Source organism: Ambystoma mexicanum, chromosome 11 (assembly GCF_040938575.1).
Source record: "Ambystoma mexicanum isolate Mex_15411 chromosome 11, UKY_AmexF1_1, whole genome shotgun sequence".
Lineage (NCBI taxonomy): Eukaryota > Metazoa > Chordata > Amphibia > Caudata > Ambystomatidae > Ambystoma > Ambystoma mexicanum.
In genome coordinates, this window is record NC_090934.1 from 1365068405 (window position 1) to 1365084103 (window position 15699).

At 50.3% G+C, this 15699-nt stretch overlaps 1 protein-coding gene across 7 annotated transcripts in view; it reads right to left on the reverse strand.

Moving 5' to 3' along the window:
- The window catches only part of TJP1 (tight junction protein 1), a 2827266-nt gene that overhangs the window by 1996621 nt on the left and 814946 nt on the right, over positions 1-15699 (reverse strand). The window lies entirely within an intron of this gene.

Genomic DNA, 15699 nt, shown 5'->3' on the forward strand with positions numbered 1-15699 from the left:
CCCACCGATACCTCCCCCCTGGGCCCTCCCCTACCTACGCATCTTCCTCCTCACCTTTTTCCCGTCCCATTCAATTTGCTCCCAACAAACCTTTCATCAAACCTTGTGCCCCCCACCTCCTCTACGATAAACTGAGCCTGACCTACCAGCACACCCCAATTTTACCTGGCATGCGGTCCTTCCCCCCCACTTCCTTACCCCGCTCCTCGCCCTGACCCACTGTCCCCTGCCTGAAAACAATCTGTAACCGGATGCCAACCCGCACACCTGCTGCACTCGCGTTTAAATTTGCACCTCCACCTAATGCAGCTTTCTTTATTGAACTCCCAACATGCTGTTGAGGGCTGTCCTCCGCCTCCTCCCCCCGCCCCCTCATGGGCGGGGCGACCAAGAAAGGGCCGGTAAGGCACAGGCAGCCCACTTGCTGTGTGTAATGTCGGGGTAGGCCCCGTTGGAGCCATCCATTGCAGCCAAAGATCCATGTCTCTCTCACCCCCCCAGGCCGCCTAACTATCCACCGCCCTTCTCGCTCTCAATTCCTCATCATAGCGTACCCAACCAAAAACTCCCCACTCGTGAAAAACCTTCCTAATTATGTCCATATATTTAAGCAGGGACGCACCACTCCGTAAATTTTTTACAGCACACACTGGCATAAATAATAAACGCCGATGTCCAATTCTCGATGGTCACCGGGACCCTTGGGCGTGAAGCCAGTTCCCCCTCTACCTCCTCAGACCCCTCTTTTGCTCTCACTTCCCTATGGAGCAATTTAAAGACATCCACCAATTCCCCTGCCTGAATTTTTTCCCTGGTCGCTGCCCTCAAGTGCGTCCCCAATGGTTTTGTTATCCCCATGTATGGCCCTTTGTCCCCCTTTCTTTTCGCTTCACACTCCTTATCCTTTCCAGCTTGCACTTCGAGCACCAATGGCTCCCTCACCTTGTCCGTTTGGACCTCCACCGAGCAAATGCTCTTTCCAACCCCTTCAGCTTCAATGGCCTGCACACCAACTTCTTTCCTTACACCTTGAAAACCAGCCCGTTCCTCCCCCGTCCACCTACTTGTAACCCCTCTCTGCCATGCAGATGACCATTCCCTTTCCCGCTCACCTCTTTCCACACCTGCCGCCCGTAGTCTGGCGTCCACACCGATACTCCTCCTCTCCTTCCATAGAGGGCTCCTACCCTTAAATAGCATTGCAGATGTGAGCTCATGCCCAGTTTGAGTTGATGATCTTCATGCGAGCCCGGGGCGTCCGCCCCGCCACCCCTTTGACGTCTTCTCGGCGGGGTTGTGGGAAACCCTTGCCTGGTCCTCTTCTCTCGGGCGAGGCATTCCGACCTCCACCCTGGAATCCTCATTGCTAGGGGCTGTACTGCACCCTCTAGGCTTTCCTTGCGCTGACCGAGGAGGGGCCGTTGTAAAACTCTCTACCTCCCCCTGACCAGCGGGGGCTGCACAGCGCCCTCCGCCCTCACTCCTCGTACCCGGGGGGGCCGTTCCGCGCCCCCTTTCAACCTCCTCAAATTGATGGGGACCTCGCCCTCCTTCTCCCACCTGCACTCTTCCGCAGGTTTTTGCCCCCTTTTCCCTCTGTCCAGATTGCCCCACTCTGCGCCCCATCACCCCCACCGACATGACTCTCCTGCCACCCACCGCTGCCCTACGCTTCGGCCTGCCCCCCCCCCCACCTCCCCTTCTCCCGAAACCTCCACTACCTCCCCTTCAAGCTGGGCCTTAGATGCCCTGTTAATAATTTCTAGGGCCTCCCTCAGCACCCTGGCATCCACCCTGCCCTTCTTACTAGCTCCCTGTCCCACCATATTGCCCAGATAAAATGACCGTGCACTCAATAATCCCTTTAATCTTACACCTAGCCACTACACCCCCGAGCCAGCCCTTTCCGTGGGCACTTACCCAGTGCAAGGAAAAAACCCCGAAAGGGGAACTAAGCTAAGAAAATAAGGTATCCCAGAATATTAATTAACCTAATTCCACATAATAATACCCCAAAGATACCATTGTATGCTCTATTTCGCTATTATTCTTATATACTTTATTTTTTTTTTTTTTTTTTTTTTTTATTTTTATTTTAACCTCTTTAAACTAACCTTTGCCCAGACAAAACGTCCTCCTTATTTTCTGACAAATGCCACCCAAAGAAACAAACCCAAAAAACCAGGAGCCACAGCACAACCTTGAAACACTTGTGTATAGGAGCGTTTCAAATGCCATATCATATCCCTACTGCTGAGAAAAACCCCTACCCAAACCCCCCTCCCTTCTCGCCTGCTGTGTGTTTCGTTTTTTTTTTTTTTTTTTTTTTTACTGGGCCCCACCGTGCCCTTCCACTTCAGCAGCCTGCCCCCTGGTGGCTCACTCGCCGCACCGCAGGGCCTAGCAGCCCACTACATGAAAGGGAGAGCGGCCCCTTTAAGAGGACCGCTCTGCCCCCTCACTTCAGAAGCCAGCACCGCGCGCGAGTACCAGGGAAGCCCGGCACGCAACGGCTCCAACAAACAGACCCCCCAGCCGACCCATTGCCCCCTAACGCCCCCCAAACGAAGCGGGGACGGCACCGGGTCATAAAAACCCCCCGCGACCACGCTAAAACCAACGAGGGATGCACCTCACAGCGGCGCTCCTGCTCCCTCCCCGGCAACCCGAAGCCGCGGCCCCAGCTGGCGCGACCCGCCCTCCCTGATCCAAAGCCACTGACGGCTGCTCCGGTAAGCAGGGGGGGGGAAGGGGTGGGGGTACCTTATGTACAATACCCCCCTAACATGCGGAGTCCGCAATCACCACCCCTTTCTTTGTTTTTGTTTTTTATTTTTTATAAACGCCCGCCGACACACCTACACCCTCCCCTACTAAACCTATCCCCGCCACCAAAACCCCTACTAATCCCCTACCTCCTCCTCACCGCGACCCTAGGCCCAGCTACAGGGAAGGCTCGGGAGCAGGCGACAGGACAATCATCAAGTCCTAACCGTCGCCTGCCCCCCGAACCTTCCCCGAGCCCTTAAATACCCCCCCAGGCGGCGCTCTGCCCCACGGCCACTCGCTGGCCATGTGCATCGCCAAAAAACTCCCCGGGGGGAAACGCTTCGCGTTCCCCCCAGGGCCCCCCTTAGCCTGGATGTCTTGGAAGGCACACTCTTAAAGGGGCCTTTCACCTGACTGAGTGAAATGAGTGTTCTTAAATGTGCCTTTAGCCGGCAAGTCTTGGACTGCACGCTCCTAAAGGCGCCATTAGCATGCATGTTTTGGAATGCTTGCACCTTAGCCTGCATGTCTTGGAATCCAGACTCTTAAAGGTGCCTTTTGGTCTTTAGTAGGCCATCTCCGGACAATAATGGGTGCACAGTGCCATCACATGCTCTACAAGGTGTCCGAGTCCAACATCACCTGTAGCAATAGAAAGCAGGCCCAGAGTTGAGCATTCCTGTTGCATATCCTCCCTGGCTCATGCAAAATGGTGGCCTGGCTGTTGGCGCTAGCGTTGTGTGCTGTGTGGCTCGCCTTCGTTAGCCCAGAATTCAATGCATGACCCAGAAGTAGCCCAAGTAACATGATTTGCGGGGCGTTGTGTGAAGAGGCACATGGGAAGGGCACAGGAATTTGGGCCCTCTCGATCGAGATCGTCCCTCTCCGGGGTAGGAATGGTTTTGGCTTCCACCCTGGTAGGCTTCCCATCCCAACTTTCATTGTATTGTACCTGAATTGGGCCACCAGGGAATCGGGGTGCAGCTGCCCTGGCCGGAAAGTCCCCGGAAGCCAAGTAACATGCTTTGCGATCTGGTGTGCAAAGAGTGTGCTGCCACGATGGAGATTGTGGGGCCCGAGCCTATGACTTTGAGACCAGAGTTTCTCAAAAGAAAAGAGGTAGCGATTGGAACAGGGGGTCATCAGGCCTTGGGGAAGCGGCAACCTGTCACATCATTGATTGCGGTGGAACCAGTGGCCTGATTCCTTTTTACTGTGTGGATGTGTGTGTGATGGATGGTAGAACGCAACCCACGCCTTTGTATAAATGACCTGCGGGTGCTAAGAGGATGCACTGTGAATAAGCCCAATAGCCTATTCATTCCACGCTGGGGTGACATGGAGGGGTTCAAATCAGCGTTCAGTAACAGGCCACACTGTCATTTTGTGAATTGTGTCATTTTTTCTATTTACAAACGTATGTTCAGGTGCTGCTAACAGGGGCAGGGGTTACCGAAAGATCTCCCTCAAATTAATCGTTTTGAAAAAAAGGGGCGCATTAGACATTTTGACAGCCACCCCCCACCCCCCACCCACACCCCCGTTCCTTTCTCACCTCTGTGCACCGAGGCCGCACGGGGTCCGCCTCCATGCACAATTGCAACCCCTTCAAATTCCTCCTCCTTATTTCCAAATCAAACCATGTAAAGGACCCCATCGCCATACCTGGCTAACCGTTTCGCCCCTTACTCCCCTTCCTCGCACCACGCGTTCCAGGTGGCAGTTCGGTTCATCACCATTCTTGGTCCCCACCACTGGACGGCCACGCACCCTGATATCAAGAACATAGCCTCTATCCAGGCCTTCAAGACTACACTCAACAGGCTTCTCCTGTCCAGGGAAGGGGCACCAGAGCTCTGCAGCAGTCCTATCCGTTCCCGCAATGCCAGACCTTACTAATCATGGCGCATGAAGGGCTGGTATGTATAAATGGGTAATCCCTATTTTTTTGTTTACGGGGGGTCAAAACTGTAGGAAGGGATTCTCTGTGACGGAAAAATTTTACGAAAAAACAGATCGACTACCCCTCTCTTTAAGTCCTATATGGGTCACGGGTGAAGATAAAGGTTGACCTGTACACTTTGTTAGTAAGGTAAGGGCTGGCCAATCTTTCCAGCTGTTCATCCCTTTCCACCACCTGGATCACGTGCTGCTCATGCATCACTAGCTTTTATTGTAAAGCACGTGGCTCTGGAATAGCTCTGTTCTCTATCAGTAGTGCCTAGGTGCACCCTGCAGAGCCATCAAGTGACCCGCAAAGAAACGCCAAACCCCAGGAAGCCCACGAGCAGGGCAGGCTGAAAACGAGGCGCATCACTTGCTAAAGTGATGAGCCTTTTACATGCAAAGCGAGCCTACAATGGCATCACTGATGTGCGCCTCTGCAACTGGCAGAGCTTGGAGCTCCTGCGACCTCCTAAAGCTGGCAAATTACTGCAGCCCAGAAGTGCAGAGCCTTGCTGCCACACCTGCAAAAAGAACACAACCTATTTCACTGCTTTGGGGTCAGGCACAGAGGTCATGGGGGATGGGGAGAGGGGGCTGGATTGAAATCATGCACTGATATACAAGTGTTTACAATTGGGTTCATTGTAATTCCAGATAATTGTATTTCCCCATGACTAAATCTATTCATTAATGATTGCATTTGTCAAGAAAGTGACTGCTAGCAAAGGCATGCTCTCAGAACCGTTTTGCCGAAGAACAAAAGGCACCCCAGTTCAATCCCATCCCCTGTTAAAGGGTAACTTGAAAGTACAATGCAATGCACACTTTAGCTGACTGATCCAAATAAGATGAAGTGCTTGTCTGACAAACTAATCACTAATCACAACTAATTGTCACAGATATTGAGGTGCGCTGTTAAACAGTATTACAACAAGCATTGACAATGCCAACAATTTGGGCTTTTGTGTAGGCACAGGCAAGGCACTTGCCAGGCACTGCCGTGATAGTATTAACTGGCCATTGACGGTAGCAGGTGCAAAATGGTGTAAGTACCTGGGGACCTAATAGCAGTGCCTAGCAAATGCCTACTACTTATACACAAGCCCAAACTGTTGGCTTTGCCAGTGCTTGTGTTTAACAGGACTTGAGTGAAGGACAGACATAGTGCTTGTAAATCGAGTAGCTGAAGGCAGACCAGGTTAAGACATTTGTATTACACCAGCAGCAGGTTTACAGCTTCAATTAAGGCATAACTCAGAAGAAGAAGAAGAAAGGCACAGTAGGGTCACAGAGACTCAGGTGGGTCAAAGAGACACAGAAGAGGCACAGCGACTCAAAAGAACCCCTGAGAGTCAGAAGAGACACATAGACACAGAAGTGGCACAGAGACTCAGAAGTGGCACAGAGACTCAGAAGAGGCACAGAGACTCAAAAGAGGCACAGAGACTCAGAAGAACCCCTGTGAGTCAGAAGAAGCACATAGACACATAAGGGGCACAGAGACTCAGAAAAGCCACAGCGACTCAGAAGAGCCACAGCGACTCAGAAGAGCCACAGCTACCCAGAAGAGGCACAGCGACCCAGAAGAGGCACAGCGACCCAGAAGAGGCACAGCGACTCAGAAGAACCCCTGAGAGTCAGAAGCGGCATATAGACACAGAAGGGGCACAGAGACTCGGAAGAGGCACAGCGACTCAGAATAACCCCTGAGGGTCAGAAGAGACACATAGACACAGAACAGGCACAGAGACTCAGAACAACCCCTGAGAGTGAGAAGAGGCAAATAGTCTCAGAAGAAGCACAGCGACTCAGAACAAACCCTGAGAGTCAGAAGAGGCACAGCAACTCAGCAGAAGCCCTGAGAGTCAGAAGAGGCATATAGACACAGGAGGGTCAACGAGACTCAGAAGGGTCACAGAGACTCGGTAGAGTCACAGAGACTCAGAAGAAGCAGGGAGATCCAGGAGAAGCACAGGGACACAGAAGGGTCAAAGAGACCCAGAAGAGGCACAGACACACAGAAGGGTTATAGTGATTCAGAAGGGACACTGAGACACAGAAGGGTCACCGAGACTCAGAATAGGCACAGCGACTCAGAACAACCCCTGAGAATCAGAAGAGGCACAGCATCTGAGAAGAACCCCTGAGAGTCAGAAGAGGCACATAGACTCACAGGGTTACCAGACATTTGGTCGAAAAAAATTGGTCGACCAGACAAATGGTCGAACCAATTTGGTCGAAAACCAAATGGTCGAATTTTTTATTTTTTTTTTATTTTCACCCCTTTTTTTTTATTTTTTTGGGGGGGTCCCCCCCACAACCCCCTTTTTTTTCTAAAAACCCCTTTTTTTAAAAAACGAAAACCCGAAAAATAAATATATAAAAAAAAATAAAAAAAAAATCGACCACCATTTGGTTTTCGACCAAATTGCGTCGACCAAATGTCATTCGACCAGTTTTCAGTCGACCAAATGACTGGACACCGACTCACAGATGAGGCACATAGACACAGAAGGGGCACATAGACTCAGAAGAGGCACAGTGACTCAGAAGAACCCATGAGAGTCAGAAGAGGCACATAGACTCGGAGACGAGGCACAACAACTCAGAAGAACCCCTGAGAGTCAGAAGAGGCACATAGACACAGAAGGGGCACATAGACTCAGAAGAGGCACAGAGACTCAGAAGAACCCCGGAGAGTCAGAAGAAGCACATAGACACATAAGGGGCACAGAGACACAGAAGAGGCACAGCGACTCAGAAGAACCCATGAGAGTCAGAAGAGGCACACTGACTCAGAAGAGGCACAGTGATTCAGAACAACCCCTGAGAGTCAGAAGATGCACATAGACACCAAAGGGGCACAGAGACTCAGAAGAGGCACAGTGACTCAGAACAACCCCTGAGAGTCAGAAGATGCACATAGACACAGAAGGGGCACAGAGACTCAGAAGAACCCCTGAGAGTCAGAAGAGGCACATAGACACAGAAGGGGCACAGAGACTCAGAAGAGGCACAGCGACTCAGAACAACCCCTGAGAGTCAGAAGATGCACATAGACACAGAAGGGGCACAGAGACTCAGAAGAGGCACAGAGTCTCAGACCAACCCCTGAGAGTCAGAAGAAGCACATAGACACAGAAAGAGCACAGAGACTCAGAAGAACCCCTGAGAGTCAGAAGAGGCACATAGACTCAGAAGAGGCACAGAGACTCAGAAGAGGCACAGCGTCTCAGAAGAACCCCTGAGAGCCAGAAGAAGCACATAGACTCAGAAGAGGCACAGAGACTCAGAAGAGGCACAGCGACCCAGAAGAAACATCAAGAGTCAGAAGAGGCACATAGACACAGAAGGGGCACAGAGACTCAGAAGAGGCACAGAGGCTCAGAACAACCCCTGAGAGTCAGAAAAAGCACATAGACACAGAAGGGGCACAGGGACTCAGAAGAGGCACAGCGACGCTGAAGAATCCCTGAGAGTCACAAGAGACACATAGACATAGAAGGGGCACACAGGCTTTAGAAGAGGCCCAGCCACACAGAAGGGTTATATGGATTCAGAATGGACACAACAGGGTCAACTAGACTCAGAAGGGTCACAGAGACACAGAAGGGTCAAAGAGACCCAGAAGAGGCACAGACACACAGAAGGGTTATAGTGATTCAAAATGGACACCGAGAAAGAGAAGGGTCACCGAGACTCAGAAGAGGCACAGCGACTCAGAACAACCCCTGAGAATCAGAAGAGGCACAGCGACTCAACAACCCCTGAAAATCAGAAGAGGCACATATACACAGAAGGGGCACAGAGACTTAGAAGAGGCACAGCGACTGAGAAGAACCCCTGAGAGTCAGAAGAGGCACATAGACTCAGAGACAAGGCACAACAACTCAGCAGAACCCATGAGAGTCAGAAGAAGCACATAGACATAAAAGGGGCACAGAGACTCAGAAGAGCCACAGCGAGTCAGAAGAGGCACATAGACACAGAAGGGGCACAGAGACTCAGAGGAGGCACAGCGACTCAGAAGAACCCCTGAGAGTCACAAGAGGCACATAGACACAGAAGGGGGACAGAGACTCAGAAGAGGCACAGCGACTCAGAAGAACCCCTGGGAGTCAGAAGAGGCACATAAACTAGGGTGACCAGATTTCCAAAACGAAAAACCGGGATGACCAACAACATAAAAGAGGGACTACCCCATCGCAGCCGACCAATTAGCGGCCCTCCACCAACACGCCCCCACAACCACGATCCAACCATATTTACAGCACTTCTCCTTTCTATAAACTGTATACGATCTCATTTGTGCAGTTTTGTATGTGAATCTTGGCATGTTAATTCAAAACAAGAGTTGGCTCTGATCGATATTACATGGCTTGCTGTACAAACATTTCCAAGACAGTCCCTGTGGCACAGTCAGTAAGTGTTGTGGCTTGTACCTGAAAGGTTGGGGGTTCGAGCCACACCTCCAACTTTAGAATTCTGTAAGCGGTGAGAAAAATAATTATGATTTTAATTACCGTAGCCACCCAACCATGTAAACCCCAGACAGGGTTTCTAAAATGAAAAAATTCCCGGGACCCCGGGACGGAAGGTCACCCTAACATAGACATAGAAGGGGCACAGAGACTCAGAAGAGCCACAGTGAGTCAGAAGAGGCACATAGACACAGAAGGGGCACAGAGACTCAGAAGAGCCACAGTGAGTCAGAAGAGGCACATAGACACAGAAGCGGCACAGAGACTCAGAGGAGGCACAGTGAGTCAGAAGAGGCACATAGACACAGAAGGGGCACAGAGACTCAGAAGAGCCACAGTGAGTCAGAAGAGGCACATAGACACAGAAGGGGCACAGAGACTCAGAAGAGCCACAGTGAGTCAGAAGAGGCACATAGACACAGAAGGGGCACAGAGACTCAGAAGAACCCCTGAGAGTCACAAGAGGCACATAGACACAGAAGGGGCACAGAGACTCAGAAGAGCCACAGTGAGTCAGAAGAGGCACATAGACACAGAAGGGGCACAGAGACTCAGAAGAGCCACAGTGAGTCAGAAGAGGCACATAGACACAGAAGGGGCACAGAGACTCAGAGGAGGCACAGCGACTCAGAAGAATCCCTGAGAGTCACAAGAGACACATAGACAGGGCAGAGAGACTCAGAAGAGGCCCAGCCACACAGAAAGGTTATATTGATTCAGAAGGGACACTTAGACACATAAGGGTCATCGAGACTCAGAAGGGTCAAAGAGACTCGGAAGAGTCACAGATTCTCAGAAGAAGCACAGAGACCCAGAAGAAGCACAGGGACACAGAAGGGTCAAAGAGACCCAGAAGAGGCACAGACACACAGAAGGGTTATAGTGATTCAGAAGGGACACTGAGACACAGAAGGGTCATCGAGACTCAGAAAAAGCACCGCGAATCAGAACAACCCCTGAGAGTCAGAAGAGGCACAGCGACTCTGAAGAAACCCTGAGAGTCAGAAGAGGCAAATAGACACAGAAGGGGCACATAGACTCAGAAGAGGCACAGCAACTCAGAACAACCCCCGAGAGTCAGAAGAGCCACATAGACACAGAAGGGGCACAGAGACTCAGAAGAGGCACAGCGACTCAGAACAACCCCCGAGAGTCAGAAGAGCCACATAGACACAGAAGGGGCACAGAGACTAAGAAGAGCCACAGCGAGTCAGAAGAGGCAAATAGACACAGAAGGGGCACAGAGACTCAGAAGAGGCACAGCGACTCAGAAGAATCCCTGAGAGTCTGATGAGCCACATAGACACAGAAGGGGCACAGTGACTCAGAAGAGCCACAGCGAGTCAGAAGAGGGACATAAACACAGAAGGGTCACCGAGACTCGGAAGAGGCACATAGACTCGGAAGAAGCACAGGGACACAGAAGGGCCAAAGAGACCCAGAAGAGGCACAGACACACAGAAGGGTTATAGTGATTTAGAAGGGACACAGAAGGGTCACTGAGACTCAGAAGGGGTGAAGAGATCCAGGTGCGGTGCTGCAGCAGAGTGAGGTAGTGGTACTATGAAAAGCAGAAGACACACCGCAGAGTAGTGAAAGCGCACGCAAGTGAGACCAATAGCTGGAGGAAACGGAAGAGAGAGATTGAGAAAAGCGGGGGAGGCACTTAAAGGAGGCAAAGGGAGGGGCGTGGAGGAAGCAAGCACAACATAATAGTTGGCGGTGCATTCTGTAGCACGTAAGTTCTGAGTGGCGTGATTGCATGGGTGGGCATTCCACAGTGTATTAGACATGTGCATACGGTAATGGAGACACCTGAAAGCACCGATCCCTGTTGCAAGAGCACACTAAGCCTGGTTTCCATGGCAGCACACAGGACATTGGATGGAGATTCCCTTGGCACATGCATGCATTCTCATGGGCTCAGTTCCCTGCACTATCTCTGAGATACGGGAAGGAATGCATCCCTTTGTGACATGGTGCTCGAAGAGACATAAGACAAAATAAAAATGTGTCTAGCTTTTATTGTAAAAAATAGTTTTTTTTTCTAACTGCATGCAATATAGGGCCCCAGGTGGGATCCCTCGATACCTTATCCTCAGCCGTTGAGGGGTCTCCACCTCCCTACGCCCACTGGCAGTACTGCAGGGCTGGTGTTACAAGGGACAGGACGACCCCACACTCTGTTCTATCTCCGTACCTAGAGAGGCCCCGACTCCCCCGGGAACTCTCGGTGGGACCTGGGGTAGTCTATTAGTGCTGGAGCCCTTTCCTCCTGATGGCCATCACTTCATCTCCTCCTCATTTGCCCGTCCCTCTCTTTCCAAGCCTCCTCTCTCTCTCTCCACACTCTGTCTTCAGGTCTTACTGATCTCTCTCCTCCTTTCATCTGTCTTCACCCTCCAGTGATCGCTCCCCCCTCCCTACAAACCGCTCCCTGGACCCGCTGGTCTCATCTTCTCCTGTCTCGGCTCTTCCAATGATCTTTCCTGGTCTCTCCTTCTCACTATCACTCACTCTCCTGACTCTTGTCTCTAGCTACCCACTCACTTCTGAACCTGTCCGCTTCTTTCCAAAGCTCAGCCCTTCCAACAATTCCCTGCCTTTACTTTCTTCCCCATCCTGCCTCCCACTTCCCTCGCCTTTCTCTCTTTCTACTCTCACCCCGTCTCCTATTCTCCCTCCAAAATTACCTGCAAGCAATCCCTCACTCAAACCCACCTGGTACCCCTTCCTCACCCACAACACCTTACTGCTTCTCTCAGTAAACACTCCAAAGTCTCCTCCAACTGTTTCTCCAACCGCTACACCCTCTGCTCTGGTCTGGTCTGGTCTGGTCTGGTCTGGTCTGGTCTGGTCTGGTCTGGTCTGGTCTGTTGGTCCACCTGCACCTTCTCTCTTACCTCACCCATCCACATCGCCCTTTCAACCGCCTGCTACCTTTTTATAGCCCCCCCCCCCTTCCTGCCCTGCATAGAAGCCTTTCTCTGCTCCCATTGGCTACTCGAGTCAGCTGACTTCCTGGGTCAATCTCTGTCTTAGCTTTCCCTTTCAGGACCGGGACTTCCCCTGGAAGTTTTGAAAACGACCTCTAGCTCCGCCCCATTTTCAGCCTCCATCTTTGCCATGAGGTCCATATGATGACTGGAGCCGTTTGTTTGCTGTTCCACACCTGGATCCAGTAAGTCTTTTCCTACAAATGTTTTGGGGATTGCTCCCTGGTCTCCCCAGTGCTAAGCAGGTTCCTACTGGTTGCTGCTCCTCTGCTGCAGCCCTGCGGATCCCTCATAGCCAGTCTGATTACTGTGGGGTAGGCGTTTGGTCCCCTAGGCAGCTTCTGTAGGGGAAAGTGTAGTCCATTCCTACTTTGGTCACCAGTCCTTTCCTCCTGTTCCTAGCCGGGTCTTGTACGTTCGGCCCAGGTGCATTGTGGAACTTGCATTCCCAATTCGTCTTCATGTTGTGCTACTTCCTGGGATCCATTCTCATTAAAGCGTTTATTTCAGGCACACTTCAGGGGGTGAGTCACTGATTTAGTCTGTTCTTAAACGCCTCACTCAGCCTTTCATCCTTCTGAGGTGGATAAATGAGTACCAACACAGGTTGGGTGATATTGGGTGTATATTTGTTCTATATAAAGCGCTTAAGCGTAAGTGCTATATATTAACACATCATTATCATTTGGTCATGGACGTCTGCTTGCATTCACAGTAATTTGGTAATATGGGCCTATACACACTGATCTTAACGATACGTATGGCGATCCATTCTTGTATGAAATGTACATCGCATAATGATATTGTAACTATGTTTTTCGTAGTGTACAATGCTATGTGATGCCACTTCCTGTTTTGTCAACGGGTGAAATGTCGTGTTCCATCGCTACCCGTGATTTCACTTTGGGGTGGGGTCAAATGACATCACTTCCTGTGATGTCATCAGAGGGTCAAGGGTCGTGTGATGTAATTTGTGCTACCCCTGGCATTTTGGTGAAATGACGTCCCTGCTCTGGAAGGACATTAGCAGCACAGTTATTAACCGCTGAGGTTGCGACGCAGGTCTTTACTGCACTGCTAATCGTGGTCTGTTTCCGTGCTAGGAGTGGGCACGGAGGGAACGGGGAGAGTCGCGTAGGGGCGGGCTGTGGCGTGGAGGAGGCTGGGAGGGTGAAGGTTGTCGGAGTCAGAGCTGGAGGGCGGAAGTGGAAAGATTGGTGTAAGGGAGCAGGGAACACAACAGTTGGGTTAAGAAGCGGGGGTTCGCTCAAACGAAGAGGGTGACGAACGAACACTTCTATTAAAGGTATTTTCAAAAGTTCCAATAATCAACAACCAATGAGGTCAAGTCAAAGACCTTTCTCTGAAAGCACTATTGAGGGGAGTACCAAATCAGCTTCTCTCTGAAGTTGGAGGGTTCCTTTAGCTACTAAACATTTGAACTCTGGCCAATAACTCAACTGAATGTGAAATGTTATTATGACACTGGAGCTGGTTTAAATGGGGGTCTCTGGTTGAGAGAGAGGTCACTAATCTGACTGAACCGGATTAAAGAAATGCACGCTCATGTTGCATAAAGGTGAGTCTGATCACCAGCCTCGGGCAGAGGCTCCACTTTTGCTGAGTGTGAGGGGCACCCCACCTTGCTCCAGAGAGAAGTTGTCGAACTCTAGGCAAAACCATCCCATTTACATTTTTTTACATGTATTTATTTGTATCGCGCACAATTGACCCTCAGGCATGATGGCGCATGCAGACAAACAACAAATATACAGATAAACCATTAGGCATGATAAAGGAAAAGAACCTAAAAACCAAATGGCCCCAGTGAAAAATATGTTCAACCCATAATCTATAGGTGCAACTAATTACAAGGATGGCCATAGTTCTAAGTTCTAAGGATATAATTGGTCACTTAACCGATAGAACAAAGTTAGTTTTGGGGCACTTTGGGCATACATTTCAGTCAATTATGGGACCTAAAAATGTTTTGGCCACATAATTGGCTGAAATTTCGGCCAAAATTACCCAACAAACAAAATTTTGGGTGAGAACCAAATTTTCCCTAAGGAGGTGAATCTTGAAAACATTGGCTCTGCCAGCGGTTTGTTTGAAACTGTGGGTGAATTTACTGATTTCATTTTGTTCACCCTTGCTCCTTAACGTTCCTTTGACAATATAAGGCAGAAAGCTCTATTTAGACCACAAGAGACATCTTTGTGTTTAGCAGAAACCCTTCCACCTTACATTACTATCAACCCTTGGGCGATGCTCCTCACTGCAGTTCAGGTGTGACCAAGTCCGGTCTTCAAGTGCCAATGCCACTCCACGTTTATGAGATGACCACACATTTTCCAACTGAATCTAGATTAGAATTTTTTTTGCATATTCAAAGGCTATTCAGAAAACCTGGTGCAGGTTGGTCTCTCGAGGACTGGACTTGCAGATTTGTAGCGGAATCACGATGTTTCAACTTGTTTGCGCGGCCCGTTTCTCTGCAACCTACAGAAACATAGGCAAAACACTCAGTGAATGTGTATGGGATCCAGTGACAATGGCCAAGGTGTTGGTGGGTAAGCTGAAGATTCCAATCAGAAGGAGGTTTGGGCTCCCTGATAAGTAGGGGTACCACAATGGGCAAGTTAGAGAAGGCAAACATGGACTTGCCTGAAAGGGTCCTCACTGAAGAGCGGCCTGCAAGTAAGCAACCCTTCATATCAGTCCTGCGTGCTTGGGCCTTCCACACCACACGCGTGAGCAGGAGAGTAAAAGGTCCACCCGGCAGGTTTTCTGGAATATCCACCCCCCTCTCTCATGTTTAAAGCCAACCTCTGGCGAGTTGTAGGAATTACCACAATTACAATACTTACAGCACGGCCCTAAAGAACACCTTGTGTCTGACGTAACGTTGAGAGAAGATTCAGAAGAAGGGGCCCCAAATGTATCCTTTTCTGTGTGTCTGTTATCCCTGTTTGTTTGAATAAAAGGAAAATCATTTAAAAATTAAATAAATAAAAGTCTGCCACCTTGCTGAACACAATAATGCCAGTTTTCCTCCATGGAAGCTCTGCAAGCTGTTTTATAGTCTGACTGGCCCGGCAGGGGGGTCTGCCGGAAGTGTGGGTCACGAGGCTGTCTCAGTACACAGCTCGTTTATTCTGATTGGCTGGCTACTGGGAATTTCACTTAGAGCAGAACCTTCTGCTGTGAATGTGCAGTCAGCAGGTCTGACTGCTGACATTACTGCTGGGGAGAGGGGGTGGGGAGTAGTTCAAGCCCAGGATTTTCCCTATGGCAGTTGGGAACAGCAAGAGTAATTGTGCCCTGTACACACGTTTTCTAGTTTTGTCCTCCAGTTCCTCGGTTTCTTTGCCAAATTTGCAGGGATCCCAAAAAAAGAGCTTTGTGCCTCATTCTCCCTGTAGGTTTGTGTAGGGCAGCTAGCAGTATGTTACCAGAGGCTAGCAAGAGCAAACTGGTTCAGCTGCTTTCACTGCCTACGTCAT